The following is a 10,134-nucleotide window of genomic DNA, read 5'->3' on the forward strand; positions in this document are numbered from 1 at the left end:
CCGCCACGATGCCGCCGCCACCCACCTCGGCCGCCCCCATCGCAACAGGTGCGGCCCATGCGCACACCACGACGCCGCCGGACACACCAGATTAGTGCTTAGTGCGACGACCCAGTGCACCACTTCCATGCGTATGGAGAGTAGTGTTGTTGAGCATAACGGCCTCGTTGGAGGGGGGGCATTTGACGCCGACCGCCGGTGCTCCCTCTGGTTCGCACAGGCCGTTAATCACAACAGCACTTACTCTTAAGTGCATCGAACACGCCCGAGCGTGATGTTCACCGAGTGGGTGTAAGTGCACCGCGACGAACACCAAGGTGACGACAGCGCCCGGCCAGGTGTGGCAATGCGCTAAACTAAATCAGTAAATTAATCTTTTAACTTAAAAACAACCAAATTAATAACAATTAAAAGATGATTGATTCAAGGGAAATTATGTCCGGTTGTTCAATAATCATATATTGTGAAATATGTCTTTTAAGTCCAAAACTGGTTGGAACTGTTTTCCCGTGCTTCACGTGTCGAGGTGCGATGTCGCAGGGCGCCCTCGCGCTCAGTTACCGTCGGGAGCTCGCAGGGGTCGGTCTCTCCGCGAACGCAGAGCCTTCAACTTTCGCGCTACATCCAAGTCTCAGCAATAGTGTAAGTTCTTCAAATCCTTTTACCAGCTCTGCGCCAACCCCACTCAGTCGCACGTTATTTCGTGCGACTCGTTAACTAATCATTTTATCCCAACAGGGAGTTTTGCATTTATTACGTATTTCCATGTCCAGAGTTTAAGGACAGCGTAATTGAGGTACGCAGTTTTCCGGCTTCCACAGCCAAGTAATCGTTATCGTCGAAGGCTCTCAGCCAACTACGCGTGTCGAGTTATTACTCGTTAATTTATGTAGGTATCTAACTTTCATCGTATTTAAATGTGACGTCGTACCGACCATGGCCGTTAAGCCCGTGCTCCGCACCGCCAGTACCGTATCCCGTTTTCGGAGCGCGCCTCTTGCCCAGCCGGATTGAGTCAGGCGAGCGCCTCGGGCGTGACCCCAATAGACGTAATGAAATTTAAATGTACGGCACCCCGGAGGCTCGAACCCATAATCCAATTAAGGGAAAAGACATTAGTACGAAATTACTAATTCCACGACATGTAATAAGTGCATGTTAGCCACTCCGGGCGAGTACAGCACGCACGGAGCAGACAACAAACCTCATTAACAGTCACCGCGACCACTGGCCTTAATTAAAATGCCCATGACTATGATCAAGTCAGACTAGGAGAAATCCCTCTAAAACAATTCGCAGTGGGACAATATGTTAGTAAATTTACAGTCGCCAACTTGATGTCACAATTTGAATAATTAAATACATTAAAACCTTTGTTAAGCCTTAAGCTCCCAATTACCAGGTGCCACATTTTAATTGGGCTTCTGGAACATGTTTTAACTGGTAATAGTGTAAATTCAATTAATATAAGTTTTTTGACGCCGACTCACAAAGAAGAGAAAGTTTTCTCTTCCTTGCGAGGCGGCCATGTTCGGCAGTCTCCAACCACTCCGCGCCGGGAACAGACGTGTGTCCGTGGGCAGCATTCAAGTTTGTTTCATTGATTATTTTCATTCTGTACTACATCTTCAAATTTAAAACCTTTGGTAATTCATCGCTGCCCACGTCGACTCGGCGCGTATTTTGCAGAACCGGGCCTATCCCGACTGTCTTCATCGTGATACCGCGCTGCGTACCGTATCACTCACGTAAGTGTTTCGCCGAACTTAGGAGCCCGCTCATCGAGCCCCCCCCCCCCCCCCTGAACCCATTAACTTTCGGCGTTGGCCGTCTCCAGCGAGCATCGACCCACGTCCCGCGAGACTGCCGCCGTAACCATTTCAGTGTCACGTAGTGTTTTGTTTTTTTCTTGTTAATTGTGTAACCGCTAGACGTCGCCAAGTGTTGGTGAGAATTTTTGTAGCGGGACTGAACTGCGGAGCGGACTTGTAGAGCGTACCGTGTACCCACATGGACCCCCGGTGAAACTCCCAAATTAAATGTATTCTCACCAACTCGTATACAATCATTTTCCGTAATCTCCCGTCCTCCACACGGCCGAGTGGCCTTCACAACCAAGGGAGAACCATTCAGGTTACATTCAAGCCGTGTACCTGGCGGGGCACGCGGGGGAAGAGTACCCACGACCCAACATCAACGGCCTAGCAGCCCGCTAGCCTGGCGCCCCTCCGGACAACAAGAACATCGCGATGCCCGTAGCGCTCGTCAGGTACCCCCGGACCTTTCACAGAGGTCGGGTGACGGCAAATGTGTAACTTGTAATGTGCATTCTAACCACGTCACGTCATAACCGTTTAATTAGTGACTGTAACTTGTATGTCTTTATTTATAAGGCGTCCTGGGTGGCCTGAACAGCCCGGGTAGGTTTCGAACCACGACGCGCTCCTGCCTGCAGCCACGAGGCCGAACCCCCGTTAAAATCCCTGAGATCACTTTTCAAATTAATAACTACTTAAAAATCTTAGACAGGCAGCGGTAGTGGCGTCAAGATGATGCCAAAATATTCAGAATGTATTGACACAAGCATATGGTGTACCTAGTGCCCACTGAATATTAATTTAAAGCGTGACAGAAAAACTGCTTTACCATTAATAAATATGAAAATCTAAATATCTATCTTATGATAAGTTATATGACAAAATAACACATTCAAATTGATAAAGTCAAATCACAATATAACAAAATTCGTATTAGTGAGCCGTTCGACATATTACTATAATAGCATTTTTATGTTCCTCATAATTTAATTTACAATACATAAAAACTTTCTGAAAATTCTCATAATTATTTGTACGAACAATCCGTATTTTTTCATTGACAACTACACAGCTACTAGAAATGAAAATAAAAAAATTAAAGATGGAAAAAAGCTCATATCATTTTATTCAGGAAAGTGGAAATTTTCTTTTGGTATTAAAAATTAAAAAAGTCAATATTTAAATTTTTTTTACTGTCAGACTCCACTTAAGAATAAGTTTAAAATGCGAACCCCACAGAATAGGCGAGTGAAGATGCTTAAAAATAACTGCAAATCTGCTTGATAAATTCTTGTTCAATGATTTGTAGATTCAAAGAAATTTTTTTATTACTCGATGGAATAATCACGAACGAAGAGCGGAAAAAAATAATGTACCGACATACTAAACTTTAATGTTAAATAGGTATATTACATATGGTTTTCGGGGTCATGTAAAAATTCGTCTCAGTCTAAACTGCTCAAAAGTAATACCTGAGTTAAAGGAATCCAACTCTTCTTTAGGATCTTTGTCTTCACAGGCATTACAGCCTAATGTGCACTGCTTTTTAGGCGGTGGTTGTGATGAACTTCAGGACTGTGCAGAACGGTTGTTGAAGAATAAGTTGATGCTTTTCTGAGTCATTGTACGCAGCAAAATTTAAAATACTGTTATAACTTTTCTCCTTAAACCCATCACTGCCAATCCGCACTACTCACTCACGATACTACAGATAAATAAGTTTATTTTAAACAGTTCTGTAGTACGGCTCACAAAGTTTCGTGCACTTAAAAGCAAGACGTACAGCTGTTGAATGATGACTGATGTGGAAAGCGCTCTGCACGTCAGGTCGTTACCGTTAGGTAGAAACGAGGCGGGGTGAATGCAAGGGACTGAAGGTCAGGCAGACAAGGGTGGACAAAAATGGAGCATAAGCTACTGGTATTATATCCCACAATAATATTTCCGCTATCAGCACTGTGAAACGTGAATATTTAGAAGAAAACAAGAACAGTTGCCGTATTTATTGTGCCTGTACACTTATCGAAAAGTCTTAATTTATTTTAAGAATAAAGTAACACACAGACAAGAAAATCCCACAAAACCACTTAGCATTGCAATGAAGACAATGCCTCTTGTTCATCTGATGCAATGGCCGGGCAAAACCATCACTTTTCCCGGCCATGAAATGTTATGGCTGGGCAGTCGCCTGGGTCGCCCCCCTCCCCCCCCCCACCCAAAGGTTCCTACGCGCCTGTACTAAAGCACCAGTAAATACTCCCTGAACATATCTCATGTGGATATGTGACTTCTTGAATATATGACTATCGTGGGTACTCGCAGCCCATGTTGGAACAATGTCGAGGAACTCCTCTCTTGGTCCAACCACTGCCTGAAATAGCCAAAACACAATTTGGTTGTGAAACTGATGTCATACTGATTAAGCAAACTTAAGAAGCACACAAAGTTGTCCAGTCACTTTATTGTGTGGCCAATATGTATATTTGTTGAACATTCTTCTATTTTGCACATTATTCTTCAACTGTATTACTTGGCTGGAAACTTTAAAGTTTACCATTGGAATTTGTAAGCTGGTCCATTTCAGTAATACATACATAGGTGCTTATGAAAGGTGATTTGTGCTAATCTGGTTACAAATTTTCAAGACACTCTGTTCTCGTGTTAATGTTTAATAATCAATTATGTTTCCCTTAAAATTTAAATTTTTAAGATGTGACCAAATCATTGGTTCAAATTCTTAAAGTAAATCTATTATTATCTTGTGTCAAGTAAGCATCTCCGTAGAATGTGTGGAGATGTGGCGGACGTCTCTCGCCCGTTTTCGTGTATTGCCCGGCGCCAGCTCTCTCGCGTAGAGCAGCCTCCTGCCGGGAAGCAGGGATGGACCGTCCGGGCCGTGTAGCTGCTGAGGGACGTCTCCCGCGCTGGAGAAATGTGCGGTGCAGGCTAGTTGTGTTAGTCCACGTGTTTTGGCCCGCGGACACGCCAGATATAAAACAACACTCACGCACACAGTAACGAAAACTATAAAAGAGATTATAACACACTATAGAACAGAACCCACAAGCGATAATAGCAGCGAGCTTATGGAGCATCTCGCGACTGCATCTAGCCACGAAGGTGGCTCGCACGGGACTGGAGACCAGGAAGCCGGCGCACTGCTCTCGTGCGCATGGAGCGGAAGTGACGTCATTCCCAAAGCCGCGGCGTGCTGCGGACAGAGCTATGACCCGGGCTTTAACCCAGCGACACGGAGGTACGACGTCAGACGCCCCCACCCCCCTCGATAAGCCCGGGTCAAGGCCGTCCGTGCTTCCACCCGAGGCAGCAGGATCGGGACGCTCTCTCCTGCGGTGGTCGTCGGGGTTAGGGCCGCCTCTCTCGCCCCGTACTCGCCGGGTCATCGTTCACTAGCGTGTCCAGCTCCGAGCCTGTGACATAGTGTGCCATTTCAGTGCCACTTTCAGGCACAAATGTACGATTTTAAATTTAATTTGTACTTTTTAAAGAAGGAAGCCTAATAATAAATTTGCATTTTTAATTTAATTTAATTTTGTTTCCATTACTGTACACTCCGATGTAATCTTGTGCAACCCTGTGCACCTGCGCTTGTTCGCAAGCTTCTATTAGATACTGTTTGCTGACGATTTGCGATCGCAGCATCTCCGCCGCGGTTCGCGTCACGTTTTCTCCATGTAACAGAATGACTTTCGTGCTAGCGAACGATACCCCAAGCCCACTGCTAACAACTTTCATTTCTCGGAGGCAAGCATACGTAAGGTCTTTGCCATCACGTACTGGACTAGGTTACAGCCAGCGGCGAAGCCTCGGGACAGTCCACATGACGCCTTTCCCAGGCGATTTAGCAAATTTAAACCACCCCTCCCCTCATCCCCCACCTGTGGCTTCACGGGAACTCCAACCCGGAGCATCGATCCCCAGTGAACCCAGGCGCGGACATTGTCTCTTCAAGGACTTTCGCCCTTGTCAAACAGAGCCCTCAGCGAAGTCTAGCGGCGGGAAAAATCCCTAACCTTGCTCTGTGAGCTGGTCGCGAGCACGCTCACTGCACTCTAGCGGAAGTTTTGTGACCCTCCAGGCAGGTTCTCGTCTTGGCCACCAGAGTGCACTACTCATCCCTCCCATAAGAAACAGCTTGTCACAATCGACCTTGGCAGCAGTTGTAGTGCGATTGCGATATTAGTTCGCCGGCGACTCGCGTGAGAGCGCGGCGTACATTTTGCAGTCTGCTTCGCCCCTTCGGGCGTTCCTGGACACCTTCGGGCAATCACCACCCCCCTTTCTTTGGCTTGGGGCAGTTGCTTCCTTTAATTAGGCGCCCCAACACCATTTTTTTGGGGATTCGGCGGGCAGCATCTGGTCTGTGCGGACCACGCGTCGCGATTCGCGAGAGTCATTCTCCGTTGTTCGTCCAAGACACAGAGGAGATAAGAACCAGAGGCGAAATCAGCTGTGCACACCCGAACTCGCCGTGTTGACACATCGTAGGCTAGCCGCCATTTTTGTGGCAAGTATAATTGTGGCGTTGGTATAGCGTTTTAAACTTTGGGATGCTGCAGAGATCACTTTTATGAAAATGAATGAGGTTCGTAAACGTTTTGGAGCCACTTGGTGCTCGGCACCAAACTGTTCAAACAACAGTGGTCAACCTGAAAAAAGAAGCTTCTTCAGATTTCCTAGAGATGAAATACTGTAAGTAAAAATAACGTGTCAACCTAGTACCTGTAAGTTCTGCAATGTTGATTCCACAACTTGCAAAATGTGGCTGTTACTTTCCTTCCATTTGTTATCTTAATTATCAGTAATATTTTAGAGTGTAATGTGGGTTTGTTAACTTATGCAGTAAACGAATATAGGAATAATCGCGATTAAAATTGGCCTGGCGTGTTAAAATAAAATAGCTGCTTATAGACCTACAAGTGTTCGAGTAAAACCATCAGAGTGCTTTAAAACATAAGTGATTGGCTAAAATTTTCATTTATATGTACTTTTTTCATGTGGGTACACAGTGTTGAGTAATGCTTTCATTAACATGAAACGTAATCAGTTCGGTTACCTAACCTGAGGTAAACCTAACCAAACGTAATTGTAACCCTAACAAGTAAAAATTTGCAATATAATAATATTTATAATAATAAAAATTTGTTTACCTAGCAATTACGCTAGCATATTTAATTTTACCAATGCAAAAAAAAGGGCAATAATAAAAAAATTGAGTAATAATAGGCGGATGTCTAAAGTTCCAACCTCATAGTGTTACAACACGAGGGATTTTCAAAATCACCAAGGAACAAGTTTTGGACTACCTTATTTTGAATGATCCCAAACAGTAGGCCCTAATGCTCATCTTACATACTAGACAAACATAAGCCTAATATTAAAATAATTGACTACCTACCGCTATAAAAATAACTTCGACAAATTAATTTACAGTTGTTCATCACATTTCTAAAAGGGATTAATATTTTGCTTAGAGTATTCTTGTGTGGCTAATAAATGAAATAATGAGCATTTGGTTGAATCGTGTTGTTATTCAATATGTTTATGAAATGTCTGCCTGTAGTCTTTGTAGGTTTTTTTTGTATTTAGTTTCATAAAGCAAATATGGAAATGTAACTGTTTGGTTTAATTTTACTAGGTGCAGGAAATGGGTTGTTGCATGTAGGCGTGCCGACCTTGATGATAAAAGTTCAGTATATCTGTACAAGAACTGCAGAATATGTAGCGACCACTTCGAAGAGAGAATGTTTTTGAACGATTTGAAGAACAGAAGACATAGTCATGCTGTCCCCACCCTCTTCAACATACCAAATCCTCCTCCGCGTATTTCTTCTACAAGAAGACATGTGAAAAGGAAGATGGAATTTCATGAACTCGGGTCTGTTGCAAGTAAGTATTGCCTTTGTGTCATGATTAAAAATTTGTAATTGTAATGAAATAGGAAATAATACCATATATGTCTTCATTGTTCCTCTAGAGATGCTGTAATGTACTGAACTTAGTGTAGGCTCCCTATAGGCTAGAGAGTACAGGGAGTAGTGTGGGTGTTTATATATTTTACTGAATATCTGAAACTCATGCCATTACATTACACACAATACACATGAATGCATACACAAATTTTGTCAAATTTAATAGTTAGAAGAAACAAAAGGATGAGCAATATAAAAATAAAAAGAGGTAACTTACAATAAAATAATTAAAATTTCTGTAGTGAAATCTTACATTTTTGACGTCAATATGTTATGCATGTTGTCAATGACCTAAGTTAATTTACATTAGCTGCTAGTAACTTAATTTGTAGATGGATCAGGACAACTATAATTGCCAAGTTTTAATGGGAACCTGCACCTGTCATTGTTATGAATGTTGTTTTCAACCAATGAAATACCTAAATCTATTAATTTTCACTTCTGGGATACCAGTGTTACTATTATAAAAGATTACACTTGCAATTGGGCTACAACCAGGTGGTGAGTGATCTCGTTACTATCCCCACAGTACCAATCCTCCAAACCCTACCTAAATCTCTCAACCTCCTTCACATTTACCAACTCCTCCCACAGAATATTCTACTCCCTCTCAGTCCTCACAAGCACAGACTGTCTAACCCTTACTGTGGTCCTCCACGCCCTCTGTATATTTTCACTGTTGTTCCTCTTCCCTTGAGCATTCCTGCAGTTAGTTTACGTTCCAAACCTCCCTATCCACCTTCACCATTCGCCACCTTGTACAGCTTAATAATTCTATACTCTCCTCCTGTCCTTCAATGGTTTCCATCCAATTTCATCCCTGCCAGCCTAAAGTGCAACATGACTTGCTTTTCAAATATTTGAAAAAAATTAATAAGCAACTATAGCATCGAACGAGGTGTTGCTGTGATAAACTTATTACAATAACTTAGAAAGTTTCATGGAACTTGCAATTTTTTGGGATTTGTAATAAACTCAAACTGTGAAATGTGGAAAGTAAAATTGTCATATGTAATTTTTTTTTCTTTCAGAAAAACTGAAACTTGCGTCAGATGATGAAAGCATTTCCATGCCTTGCAGTTCTGTTGCAAGAAATGATGTGGGTGTGGAAAGTGCAGCAGAAATCCTTCTTTCACTGTCAAAAACATCAGGTACTGAGTCCTGGCGACGACGGTTAAAGCTACTAATTAAATCGGGTGGTCGGCCTTAGGAAAAAAGAAGGGGAAGGTTCGGCTCATGGCCGAAAACATGCGAAGGAGTCCGAGGCGGTCGTGACAAGAACACAGACATGCGCACTCTCTACCGGCAAGTACAGAAGGCAACAAACAATCGACTTCTACAGGTCGCGAGAAGAAACATAGTGCCTTATGGCGCCGCGGTGCTGCTTTCTAGCGGCGTAAAGGGGAACGAATTTAGGCGGTGAGCTGACATTGCCACCAGGTGTCACGAGGGTGAGCTCTGTACGCTGGCGAACAGGCCCGCGGTTACTTTTTCTGCCGCTAGATGTCGAGGATGTCTCTGTAAGACCAGGGAGAAAGTCTTTGAATTAGCCCATCGTCTTGGCTAAGTTCACATCAGGTCACTGCTCCCGACTTGATTTCTCAGAACAAATGTGAGGTGGAGTGTGAGGAAGGGGGGACAGAAATAGCCACTAAGGTGGGAACACAGGTCCACTGGAGACCCATTCGTGACGAGACTTGCTATTCTCAGCAGGCCTCTAAGAAGAAGCAGCTTGCAGCCCAGAAGCCACTCATGCAATTATGGTCATGAAGAGAAATAAAATTACAAACTCGGGACGTGACTGCAGGCGAGAGAAATTTCAACTGGGCTGCCCACGTCCACATTTAACAGCAAAATATCAGATAGGCCCCCTCGGAAAAGGGTCTTCGGTCCACTGGCACAAAGTTTAAACACGTGGCGTACAGCGGCCTAACAAAGAGTAAATCACCCCCTTAACAACCAGATAAATTAAAAACAAAAAAATAAGATTTCCAGACTAAAATTTAAAATTTTAGAAAAATAAAAAAAAGGTGACAAAATGCCTAATTTCCGGCACAAAATAAATTATCTTAATCAAGCTTGTGATAATCACTGGTCGATGACGAAAGTGACCTTGTGGTTGGTGTTGAAACAGAAGACACCAGGGATAATCAGTTCTATTATAAACATACACGGAAGATGAACGTAGCAGAGAGATTGATTATACCTCATGGGAAGATCCTAACATATTGGTTGACAGGCTAAGACTTCTACATGGTTCGCTTTGTGCAGGAAACTATTCGAGCATCAAAGAAATATCTTTCATACTTAAAGAACTGAGGGAA

Source organism: Bacillus rossius, chromosome 2 (assembly GCF_032445375.1).
Source record: "Bacillus rossius redtenbacheri isolate Brsri chromosome 2, Brsri_v3, whole genome shotgun sequence".
In the NCBI taxonomy this organism is placed as follows: Eukaryota; Metazoa; Arthropoda; class Insecta; order Phasmatodea; family Bacillidae; genus Bacillus; species Bacillus rossius.